Source organism: Mustela nigripes, chromosome 4, assembly GCF_022355385.1.
Source record: "Mustela nigripes isolate SB6536 chromosome 4, MUSNIG.SB6536, whole genome shotgun sequence".
In the NCBI taxonomy this organism is placed as follows: Eukaryota; Metazoa; Chordata; class Mammalia; order Carnivora; family Mustelidae; genus Mustela; species Mustela nigripes.
In genome coordinates, this window is record NC_081560.1 from 184,762,859 (window position 1) to 184,775,527 (window position 12,669).

At 54.8% G+C, this 12,669-nt stretch overlaps 1 protein-coding gene and 1 pseudogene across 1 annotated transcript in view; both read left to right on the top strand.

The window, feature by feature from the left end:
• LHPP (phospholysine phosphohistidine inorganic pyrophosphate phosphatase) overlaps positions 1–12,669 on the top strand; it is a 114,792-nt gene that overhangs the window by 2,194 nt on the left and 99,929 nt on the right. The gene's annotated exons all lie outside the window — the stretch shown is intronic.
• LOC132016926 (U2 spliceosomal RNA) lies at positions 8,490–8,585 on the top strand (annotated as a pseudogene).

Here is a 12,669-nt window from a genome sequence, read left to right on the forward strand (position 1 = left end):
CTCTCTCACTGTGTCTCTGTCTGTCAAATAAATAAAAAAAATCTTAAAAAAAAAAAAAAAGCACAACTTTGAGCATACATTCTCTGGGTGAGTGTTTGTGGAAACAGACCTTGTCCTGCATTGCTTGTGGAAGATCCGTTCGGCTTTCTCTCCCACCAGTTCCACTTCTGGAAATTGCCTTGCCTCATGCATGAGAAAGGACCTCGTGCAAGGTCATTCATGAAAATAAGTTTTGAAATAGGAAAACACTGGAAAGAACTCAGATACCCACTGATAGGGGAGTATCATGGTCCATCCATCTATGCAAGGGAGTACGGTGTAGCATGAAGTATGCCTGTCACATAGATGCATTGGCAGGGAAGACAGCAAAGCACAGAACCGGCTGCATGGTGGCTGTCTTTTGGGTGGAAAAGGCAGAAATGCAGGCCAGTGTTGCCGCTGCTGTGTTTGCTTAAGGCAGCTGGGGGAAGAGTTCACTGTTGGGAGAGCTGGGGACGGACAGCTGGGGAACGCTGGGTGGTTGCTTCTTCACTGTACGGCTTTGTGTATTAACTTTGCTTTAATGTTTTTTTGAGCTGTGTGAATATATCTCCCATTTGAGATTTTGAATGGCAAGTACTCTGTCAATTATATGTCCGTAAAGCCGGAAAAAAGGGTTCCACCCCCCCACCCCCCAGTTTACAAGTATTTTAAGATCGTTCTAGTTGCAAAGTGGGGAATGTCCAGATGCTCTCGTCAGGAGAGAAAGCAGAGGAGGCAGTTAGGAGACCATTGTATGGTCCAGGAAGAGATGGCGGGGCAAGGAGCAGGGGTGTGGCGGGAAGGGAGTTTTGGAAGTAGAGATGTTTTGGAAGTAGGACCGGGAGGGCCTGCAGATGAGGGAGTCTTGTGGGGGCCTGGAGAAGAGGAAGAATGGCTCCCAGGGTTGGACTAGAGCACCTGGGAGGACGGAGAGTGTGAGGAGGGGTGCAGGGCAGGTGCTCTGAGAGTTCACAACGTGCGCATGTCAAGGTCTTGGCCCAGTGCTGGGTGCAGGGTAGACCGTGACCGCACCATATGCACACATACATACATTTATTTCTTTAAGTTGTAGAATTTTTTATTGAGATAGAATTAACATACAATCTTCTATTAGTTTCAGGGGAACAGCCTGTTGGTTCCGCAGTTCTGTACATTACTCGGTGTTCAGCACAGTATGAATGGAGCCGCCAGCATCACCAGACAACACTGTTACAACATTATTGACGATATTCCCTGTATTTCTGGGCAGGTGAGGCTGCTCTCGGCTGCCTGTTCTGTGCTCGGTATCCGTGCTTGCTTCTCACTGTCTTGTGTGGTCCCCCTGACAGTCTGGGGTGGAGGGCGCTGTGCCTCCCCTTTACCACGGGAAGCCACTGCCGCTTGGGGCTTGCCAGGGTCTCAGCTGGGATGGCCCAAGGACCATGGAGACCCAAGTCTGCCTGACTGCCAGCCGCTGTGCCCCAGCCATACTTGGAGTCCTTTGTGGGAGGAGCAACAGAAAAAAAAAATCGACAGCCTAATAAAAAATGCACAAAAGATATAAACAGTTCACAAGGAAGAAAAAGCAAATGAGCCCTAAGCATCAGAAAGATGTTCGGCCTTACTTAGATAAGAGAAGTGCAAATCGAAACTGTGCCAAGGTGCCTTTTTTTGCTTTGTTGAGAAGCAACGGGTGTTGAGAAGGCAGCCCGTCCCGAGTAACGCAGCCCCCGCCAACACAGACCTGTCCGTGTCCAGCAAATGCGTGTGCCAATTGCAGGGCGTGACAGTAAGGAGGGGTCCCGGCCTGTTGACCTCCGTGGGTTCTGCACTGACACCTTCCCACCCATCCCCAGGAGGGTTTTGTTCTGATTTACTTTAATTCAGGCTGATTTAAGTAGCTGGGCTGTCTCTGGTAGCAGCTGTACCCTAGGAGTCGAACAGCTGTGTGACGTCAATCTTAAAATACATCAGAACCAGTTTTGTGACTGAGAGGGGGATTGCCTTCTCCAGAGCATGTGGGATTATTTTCGGTGGGGGGACATAGCGCTCCTTATCCTGGGAGATTTTATCATCGTGCTGCCCAGGGTCCTGGAGAGCTAATGGCCTCGTCTCTCTGAAACCTCAAGGGCTCCCAGGCCACAAGACCAAGTCCCCATGCCTCCTCCTGGTGTGCTAGGGCCTTTTCAAGTGAGCGTGGTGGCCCCTTGTCCCCTGCCTTCCCACCTAATCCCGTTACTGCCAGTTGCAAAGACTCCTGGGTAGGGTTTTCACTCACGAGCCTCTTTGTGGCCAAGTGCCCACCGAGCACACCCCAGTGTGCTCTGGGTCTCTGGACATCCTCCCCTCTTGAGCTCTTCTGCTTGGTCTCCAGGAGCCCACTGATCACACCCAAGCCTCCCTTGTGGGTGGCCGTGGGCAGGCACAAAGCCCAGGGCCCAGACGCTCAGTGGTAGTGAGTATGGTGCTGGAAGGTTCCCCCTGCTTTTGGAGTTTTCCATGGGAATGTTTCACACATGCCGCATGACCCTGTTTTGTAGCGCCTGAGCCAAGCGTGGACTCTCCGAGGAACCTTTTACGGAACAGGCCTGCTTGTCAAGGTGAAGGACGCTGTGCCCTGTGTGTTTGGCTGCTTTCTATAGTGTGTGTAGCCATGGAGAGGGGTTTCTTTACAACCTGCACTGGGTGGCCTCCTTGATATGCAAGGCTCACTTTGAGAGGCTCACTTTGATGTCCCGAGGAGCCCAATGGAAGTCGCTGGGGTGAGAGCAGCTGCAGAGGGCCAAGCATGATGGGGAGGATATGAGGTTCTGGGGGACCGCTCAGCCCCCAGCAGGCCCCCAGCACCACAGGCTCCCAGCAGCACCATCATTTGAGGAACCCAAGGGGGACGACTGACTACTCTTCTTCCTAGACTTTTTGCAGTGACATGTTTGTCCCCAGGTTTTCTAAGAGGTTCCCACTGTTTTGGGGACATGGAGCACATGCAGAGGATAAGCCCTGCTTTCCAGAACCATGTGGACCACAGTCATAGTGGTCACCAGCGATTGAGGGGGGCCTGTCGGGTCCCAGCTGGGTGTTTGACTACATAGCTGCTTTCCCAGCCCACCCCCAAGTAGGGATTTCGGGCCCCTTTTCAAAGGGACGGAGGCCCAGAGATTCAGCAACTGGCCGAAGTGGAAAAGCTGGCTGGGCCAGGTTAACCCCTGGGTTCCTGTGACTCCAAGGCCTCCGTGTCCCGCTCAGCACCATGCTGCCTCTTGGTACAGGCGTTTGCTCCTTCATTCACTTCCAGCCGGCAAGTGTTTACCGAGCACTTCTAAACTGACAGGACCCGCGGCTGGGAAGGAGGCAGAGGGACAGTTGGGAGAATCAGTGTAAAGGGCCTTGGGAAGACCCATATCTGATGGGGGGAGACCCAGCCGGCAGGAAGCTGGGGAGCTGGGGTGGGGGAAGCGTAGCCTCGCGGGTCTCTTGCGGTTGCGCTGGGGTTTGTAGATGTCATCGGCGCCAGGAGTGTCCCCGGAGGCCACGCCGGCTCCTTCCCGGAGCTGCTGGGGGCAGTGCTGCCAGGCGCTCTTACTGCACTAGGATTTGTGGGCGGGCATGGTAATGGGACATCTGTAACCAGCCCGGGGTGCCCCCAACGGGCCCTTTATTGGAGCCCATTCTTGGGCATTTGGGCTCTCCCGGGGGAGCCATTCAGAGGCAGGGCCGGGCCCAGCGGGGGCTGCGGGGGCCGGCCCGGGGGCTGGCCGGCACAAAGGAGAGCCCCGGAGGCATCTGCATGTGAAAGGCAGGTGGGCATTTACTGCATCCTGTCTCCGGCCACTAAAGCACAGCTGCTGGGCCCAGCCCTTTTGTGGCCGGCGGAAGGGAGCAGGCCTGAGCCCAGGGCCGCTTCATAAAGCAATTCCCACCCAGGGCCGCCAGACCCACAAGCCATCCTTCCAGGTGGGGCCTCTCAAGCCCCAGGGTGTCCCGGAAGCCCTGGGACCCTCTTGACTCCGAGGCCCCTCCCAGCAGGTTTTGATGGCGACGGATGGGGCCAGGGGCACCTTGTCCGAAGTCGCCAGCCTGCAGACCTCAGGACCAACCCCTCCGTCCCTCCCCTCCTCGATGCTGGGCCGCCAGGGCTGAGCATCCGGGCCCAGGAGTGGCGATACTAAGAGCTGCGAGGGACTGGGGGCCTTACCTTCGGGGCCTCGTCCCCTCACCTGCCAGAGGAGGCCCGTTGGGGATATTGGAGGGAGGAGGCTGCTTGTTTGAGCTTGTCAAGGCCAGCAGGAGCTTGCCTCACTCAGCCCCGACCTGGGACAAGGTGTGTTTTGACAAGATCACCCTGCCGCGTACCTGCTGCCATTTCGGGTGGGCGGGGGGCGGGCATCTCCTTGTAAACAGTCCTGACTAGGGCATGAAGGTGCGGATTAGAGTCCAGACCCTTCTGTCACCAGGCCTGACCCACGCATTCCCCACCGGGTGAGGGGGTGGGAACAACCACACCCTTTCCTCTCCATTCCCCCCAAATCACAGAGGACTGGAAGGCCCAGGGCCTCCTTTTCCTGACATGGCATCCTCCTCGCCCCCTGGCCCACACCCCTGCCTCCTCTGCCCTGGTGCTGGCTGTCACTGGGGGCTGAGTCCCTGCAGATGCAGATCCCGGGCCAGAACTTCCCAATCTTCCGTAGCCTCAGAGCATTTATTTCCCAAAGAAATCCGCGGTAGGAACTGCCCCCCCCCCCCCATTAAAAAAATAAATAAATAAGAGAACAGTGTTTGACAAATGTATGTTTTCTCTCTTCAAATCTATAATTGATGATGAAGCCAGTCAGGGAAAATGATCAAAGTATTTTGATGAATAACGATATTCAAGTCAGGGCCAGTGGACAGCCCAACAGTTTATTTTATTTTATTTATTTATTTCAAAGATTTTATTTATTTATTTGACACAGAAGGCAAGCAGGAGAGCGAGAGCAAGCAAAGGAAGGGAGCGGCCGGGAGGAGGGAAGCAGGCTCCCTGCTGAGCAGGGCTCCATCCCACAACCCTGGTATCTGACCTGAGCGGAAGGCCAAGGCTTAATTGACTGAGGCCCCAGTTTATTTTTTAAAGATTTTATTTATTTATGTGTGAGAGAGAGGACAAGCAGGGGGAGGAGCAGAGGGAGGAGAGGGAGAAGCAAGTTCCCCACTGAGCAGCACACCTGGTGTGGGGCTCGAACCCACGACCCTGGGACCGTGACCTGAGCCCAAGTCAGACACTTAACCCACTGAGCCAGCCAGGCGCCCCGACAGCACCACAGTTCCTCTGTTCATGCCTCTGTGGGCGTGGCTGGGAAACAAGGGGCACGTCTAGCAGGACAAGAGGAGGAAATAGATTGCGGTTCACCCAGACCATGATTCTGCCGCTGTTTGATGTTGACATTAGTTTATGTCACATAAATGTTTTTTTAAAAGATTTTATTTATTTATTTGATAGAGAGAGATCACAAGTAGGCAGAGAGGCAGGCAGAGAGAGAGAGGGGGAAGCAGGCTCACCGCTGAGCAGAGAGCCTGATGTGGGGCTCGATCCCAGGACCCTGGGAGCATGACCCGAGCCAAAGGCAGCAGCTTAACCCACTGAGCCACCCAGGTGCCCCAATTTATGTCACATCAATGTTGTAGGTGGTCAGTAAAACATGTTCTAGAATAATGTGTAGGAAATAGCATTTTTGTCCAGAAAGATAAAGGAGGCCCGACAATCCGCACAGTTCGGAGGGAGAGCAGTAGAGTCATGCACCTGACCCACACGGAGGGAAACTGAGACATGCTGGATGGGGGCGTGAGGCCGCACGGGACAAGGGCTGTTTCTTGGGTTCCCATCTCAGCACAGGTGGGCAGGGTCACCGTACGGAAATCAAGGGCAGCCGGGCTGGTGGTTCTGGAAGAGAGTTCATGGTTTACCCCAACATTGCTGCCTCTGGTAGGAAGCCCCTCAGATTAGGAGGGCCTTGTGGCTTGGGTTACTTAGGAGGCCTACAAAAGGAGTCGTGAACACCGCCGCCCCTGCCCGTGTTGCCCCTAGCACCCCAAGGATGTACGGAGAAGCCATATTGGCAAACCCAGCCTCAGCCCTGCCTGTAGAGGTGTGAAGGGCAATTTCCCGTGACCGTGGGGCCGACGGGATGTGTAGAGAAGGAACCAGAGACTCAGAGAGCCTGGCTTGAGGATGCCTCACTGAGAGGGAGAGTGGGTGCCACTTCCTACCTGTCACCTAAAAAAGAACGCCGGTGTCGGCTTTTGTAGGTGAGGGCCTGGGTATTGAATCCCAACTCTGTCCTGTGATTGTGATGGAATCTTGGGCAGGTTTCATAGCCGTTTTGTGCCTCAGTTTCCCGTGTGCATCACCGGGGGGTAAGTTAAGTAGGATATTTTCTCTGAAACCACCATTTTACTTGTGCTACCTCTAGGAGCTAAAGGAGCCTTTTGTGGCTTGAACGGTCAGATGATGGGGAAGGAGTGGTTCTTTTGCAAATGCAAAAAGTCTTTCTGTTGTTGAACTTGGTGCTGATTCCACCCCAAATCACTCAGCTGTGCCCAGGTTGTATTTCTCACATTTTTATACGTTTTCATGAGGCCGGTTCGTAATAGAGGGTTCTCTTCTGTGCTCTGGTCCTGGGTGAGGCACGCAGCCCCTCTGAAGCCTAGGTCCTCATCTATAAATGCGGACAGAGACCTGTCTCCCAGATTGTCTTGAGAAGTCACTGGGAGCCTGTGGGTGGTGCCCTGGGCAGCTGGGGGAGGCCCTGGCAGCCAGTCCCTGGGAACTGTTGTGGCTGTTGTTGGGGTTCCCTTTGTCCCGGGTGCCCCAGGATGTTTGCCCCAGCCTCCCTTCGCTGGATTGAATGTTGCCCTCTTTTCTTAGTGGTGCTATCTGGGCTCCCCACCTCCTGGCCCCAGTTCCTGGGGCATGTGGCTTCCTGTGAGACTGCCTGCCTCCAAGGCCCAGATGTCCCCAGCCCAGGCTTGTCAGACACATAAATTTTGTGGTTGGTACTGGTCAGTCTGCACTGGCATTTTCTGAGTCTTTGCAGCATGCTAGGTGCTTTTGATACGGTTTGTGGGGATCACATTTGTACATCACACTGTCCTGCTGCTAGTGTCCCGTTTTACAGATTTGCAAACTGAGATCGGAGAGTCAGGTCAGAAGCCTCAGCCATACAGTCAGAGGTGGTGGAGGTGCGGTAGGCTCGTCGCTTTCTGAGTCAGGCTGCCCCCTCCTGTCACCTCGCTCTGGGTGTGCCTGGCCTCTGTCCCCTGCTGCTCCTGGCCCAGACCAGCCTGTGATGGCTGGTGACTGGCTCTTCAGGGTTGGAGAGTGGTCCGAAGAACCCACAGCGCCTCAACACACGCCCTGGGGTACCTTGCATCCCTCTGCACCCCAGTCTCCCGCTGTGAAGTGAGCCCTTGGTGGAATCCTGTTGAACCTCTCCTCTGGTTTCTAGATTCCCTGCACTTGATTTTAAGTTGTGTTTATTAATAAATAGCACACTGATGTCTGTGGACTCAGCATTCCCCTTTGCTCTGAGCTCTGAGACTCAGGCAGGTAAGAGAGAACATGCTGGGTGGTGAGGCAGTCACAGGCACCTGGAGGAGGTGCCTCGTGTTTCTTAAGGGCCCTGGCTTTGGAGCCTGCCCAGTGTCTATCTGCCCTCGTCCCTATTCCCTGAGGTCACTGGCCAGCTGGCCCGACTGAGAGGCCCAGCCAGGGCCCGTCCATGTGCGTCACCTTGTCCCTTGTTCCTTCTCTTCTTTCTGTCCATACTTTGGACTCTGTTTCTGGCCTGGGCTCTGATGACACAGTGATGTGCATTGCTGCCCACAGAATGTCAGATGGAGAATGGGGAGGGACCCTGAGTGGGGGAGCGGCTGGCTGTCAGCCGAGCAGAAAGCCCTGCTGGATCTGGAGGGAAGGGGGAGGTGTGGCGGGCCCAGCTCGACCTACTGGCAGAAGCTGTTACTGGTGCCCCTTGGAGTTCCTGGTCTGATGGTGACACCAGCATGCGGGACGGCTCATGGCATGCCCAGTCCTGGAGAGAGCAGAAGACCAGGCACTGGGATTACCCCATATCATGGCCAGGACTCCGGGACCCCAGGAGTCTGACCTTTAGACTTGTATCTAGACTTTAGATGCTTGGCAAGTTGCAAATGCAGGACCCCAGCTGGGGAGCCAGACCCTGTTCTCATGGGGGCAAAATCCCTTCTGCTGCTGCTCCAGCCACAGGGTGGCTCCCTGACCCCAGCTGATGCCTGTCACCGGGCCTTGGGGACCTGGGCTGGGTCCCTCCCTGAGTCAACAGGGCGCCTGTTGGTATGCGCCAGGGAGGGTGCAGGAAACGCGGGACTCACTGCAGACTGTTCCTGCTCCGCTCGCGGGATCCTGTTTGACCCTTTATTTTTTTTTTTTTTAAATGGGGTTCTTAGAGCAAATAAGTACTTTGCAGGATTCACTTCTTAATTCTTGGCCTTTTGGCTAAGATCAAGTGTATTATCTGTTCTTATTAATTTAATATCTGCTACGTCCTCTCTCAGAGTTGTTTTCAACCTCTGCGGCTTTCCAGGAGAGACAGCGGCTGGCATAGCCATACCCCGGCTGAGGGTCACTGATCTCGCTGAGGGCCTTGGCCAGGCACTGCCGCCCGCGTTCCGGTTCACGTCAGCCCCCTGAGGTGTCATGAATGTCTTTTCATTGATCTGCTGCTTTTCCCCTTATAGTAGTCATAGGGACCCCTGCTCCGCCGGGGACCATCGTGAGTTGTGGCACCAGGGGCAGAGCAGGCTGAGACAGGAATGGGGAGACTCCCTCTCCTCACCCCTCACTTCCCCTCTCCTCCCGCTGTGTTTCTCCTGTGTCCTGGTCGATGTTCTCGGCTGGCATGGAGTGAACCCTCACAGGGTGCCAGGCCCATGCAGGCATATTGCGGGTCTCGCTGAAGCCTCGCAGTATGAGACAGGCAGGTGCTGTGGTCGTCCCCATTTTACAGATGAGGAGACTGAGGCACAGAGAGAAGGGAGAGCTCGCTAAAGGTCCCACAGCTGTTAGGTGGCAGAGCCACAGTCATCCACAGTCATCAGACTTCGAAGTGCCTCCGTCCACAGTCCATAGTCATCAGACTTCGAAGTGCCTCCTTGTCCCCACTGGGCCCCCTGGCCTGCAGCCTGGCAGTAGAGCGTCTCCGGGCATGGCTGTTCCGTCTGGTCCATAGCCTGTGTGAAGGAGTGACTCACTCCAGCACCGTATGCGTAGGCTCAGTCTCGGGTTCACCTGTCCGGACGCATTTGGCTCCCTTACTCTTTCTCCTCTGGTATTCTCTAGACCTTGCACTGAAGAATTAGACACAGTAGGGAGGCGATACTGCCCACGGGCAGGATTAGCTTGGAGCATGGGGTTTATTCCTGAGGTTCTCTGGATGCAAGGGCAATGTTGTTCCTTCTATGATGCGTGGGCCCATCAGATCTGGAATTCAGATTAGTTAGGGAATTCCCATCGGAAAGCATTGCTACCCTCCAAGGGCTGTGAAAGCAGAGCTGAAGATGGGCTCTGCCTGAGCAGACTGGGGATGGGGGCCCTGGGGGGCTTCCTGGAGGAGGGGAAACACGAACCAGTCCTTGAAAGATGACAAAGATTGGGCTGTAGAGGAGGGTCAGCAGACTCTGGGTGACTTGAGCCCTCCGTAGGGCATACGAAGGTGACAGCTTCCCAAGAGCTGGTGGGGGGGTGGGGGGATGGGGAATGGAGTGAGGAGGGAGGATGGGCCCAGTTGGGAGGGCCTTGTGTGGGGCAGCCTTCTTGCCCCCTGGTGGCCTCCCCTCCCAGCCCCTCTGGCGAGCCGGAGAGGGCAGCAGGCTGTGGAGCTGTGCCAAGGTCGGTCAGGATGTCCAGTAATCGCCTTAGCGCTCTACCTGCTACGGAGCCATAATGAGAGGGTTTCCATTATTTTCGGGTGAGCGCCCCTGGCAGATGCCGACAGCCAGCAGCTGTGTGAGGTCCGAGGTGATTTGCAGGGGACCAGTTCGTGTGACGCACAGTAATTGCACCAGGCGGGTTTGTCCTGTCCTGCCGGGATGAGGTAAAGGTCAGTTCAAAGATCCGGCGCGGCTACAGGACGTGGGGGCAAACCCCACTCTCGTGGGACTCCTGGGAAGGGGGCAGCGGGCTGAAATGGTGGCCAGGGTCTCAGAGGGACGATCTGGCCTGCACCCCACCGTGGGATGTCAGGGTCCTGTGGGAGGACCCGTGTGCCAGGCATTCTTGGGAGAAGAGGAGAGAAGCAGACTTCCCGCGGAGCAGCTGAGCAGGGAGCCGGATGGGCTTGATCCTAGGACCCTGAGATCGTGATCTGAGCCAAAGGCAGAGGCTTAATTGGCTGAACCACCCCGGCGCCCCTGCTGGTGGTCTTCTAAGGACAGTAATCCCTGTCCTCTCACACCCCCACCCTGACGACCTCACTTAGCGCTCCTTGCCTCCTCAGGGCTTTAACACAGGGATCTGCCAGGCAGGTATGTGTGTGTGTTGTGTGTGTGTGTAATGCAGCTCGGTGCACAGCACTGGCCGTTCAGGGCCTTCCCTTCAGTGCTGACCACTCACCTCGCACTCTCTCCCCCGTACACACTCACGTGTGCCCCGCACGCACCTGGACCTGGGTCTTGCCGGGGGCACAGTACTCCCTTTACTGGAAACATGCAGGTCTGCACACACCAGTGTGTAGCTGCCCCCCCCCCCCCCCGCCCCCCAGGCCGGTTTACAGCCTGCGGGCTCTGCTGCTTACCAGCTGTGCGACTTTATCGGTCTCTGCCCCTCAGAGCCTCCGTTTTGGCATCTCTAGAATGGGGACAGTGGTGCTGGTCTCTGGGCTCAGTACTCAGGCAGCTCGTGCTCTGTGCTGACTGTGCGCCGGGCACTGGCCCGGGGACATGTGTAGGGAAGAAAGCATGTGGTTCTGGACCAAATCAAGTCACAGACACTGAGTCCCGAGGCAGGACTTAATGTAATGTTGTAGTCACGCTTTACTCCGCTAATAAACCATGCTTTTATAATTTTCAGTGACTACGAGAAACAGAGGGGACCTGGGACTCGTCCCAAATGGTCAGAAAGGGGGTGCCGTCAGTGGGGGGGGGGCATGGATGAACAGAGCCACAGGGAGGGGACTCCCCACACGTTTTGCGCTAGATGTTTTTCAAGGGCTGATTTGATCCTAAAACGAGTACTTTGATTTTAAATACATGTCTTATGAACTTAGGTGGTTATTTCAAAGGAGACCCGTGGCTGAAGTGTCCCGAAGTGAGTTGTGTTATTTACACATTTGTCATCGGCATCTGAAGTCGTGTTCTGAATAGCAGATGTGAGGCACTGTCATCTCACTGTCACACCGATTGTTCACTGTTCTGAGAAGGTCACATCATAATTCATTAGCAATAATTAGTCCCCGGACACCCCTGCACTTCTTCGCTCAACTGCTCCATTAATTTGGGTGCGAATCACACATTCCCGGTGCCAATCAATGAAGATCTGTCTGTGATGCACAAGGTGATGCTATTAGTTACAATATATTAACTGCCTAATTTAAAAATACAAAAGCTGTCTTTATGAAGGGCAATTAACCACTAAGCGTAATTGATCATTCATAACTCTCTGATTAGGAAAGACAAATATTAAGAAAGGACTGAACCACCTGGGCTGTTGATTAAGACATGGTTAGCCTCAAGGTGTGTGTTCACTCTGTTGTTGGTCAGTCTACAGATTTCTTTTCAGGTGGCACTTGTCAGCTCCAGGGCTTGGAGGGTCGTCACAACAAAGGAGCACTTGCCTGTGTCCAACGGGGCTTGGAAGGGGGCTGCAGGGGCACCCTTGGGGGCGGCAGTAGGTGTAGTCGGTGTGGTTCTAAGGAAGAGTCCCTCTCACTGGTTGTCATTTGGATTTTCTGTCACTCAGTCATTCAGCAAATGGGAGCCTGCCGTGTACCAGCCCAGTGTGAAGCAGGAATCCCGAGGAGAATGGACCAGATGTCACTGCTGACCTCATGGAGCACATAGGTCTGGGAGAGAAACAATAAACAAAGATATAAGTCAGATACTTGGAGATATTGGCTAACGTTACAAAAAAAGAGAAATACAGCCAGAGCTAGGATAAGGACAGTGTGACACAGGGTGGAGAGGGGGACACTGGACAGACCTGCCACCTTTTCCCAGTTCTGTTATCACTAAGGAGCATTGAATTTGGAGCTCCCTCCACCCCGGGATGGAGCAGATTGCCTGAGGCACCCCTACCCGCTCAGTGACCCTCCTCTTCAGCCTCATTTTCTGGCCCAGCTTCCATTTACCCAAGGCTGCTCAAAGATTCTGAACCCGACCAGGGCCTACACTGCACCTGTTTCTCCCTCTGCCCCGCCCCCCCACCCTGGCCGCCTAATCAGTTTTGAGTTGGATCTGGCTCTTCTGAGAAGCCTTTTCTGAGACCCCATCCTTGGAGGAGACCTTTCCCACCTTTGGCTTCGTAGGGTAGCTACCGTGTGTGCTTCTTGTTTCTGACTCCATATCGGTTCCAGGATCCGTGTTGGGGTCAAGTAGAACTTAGCCCATGTCCCTAGTGTCTCAGATCCAGGAAGAGGAATAGAAAGTTCCTGACCTTCCGAG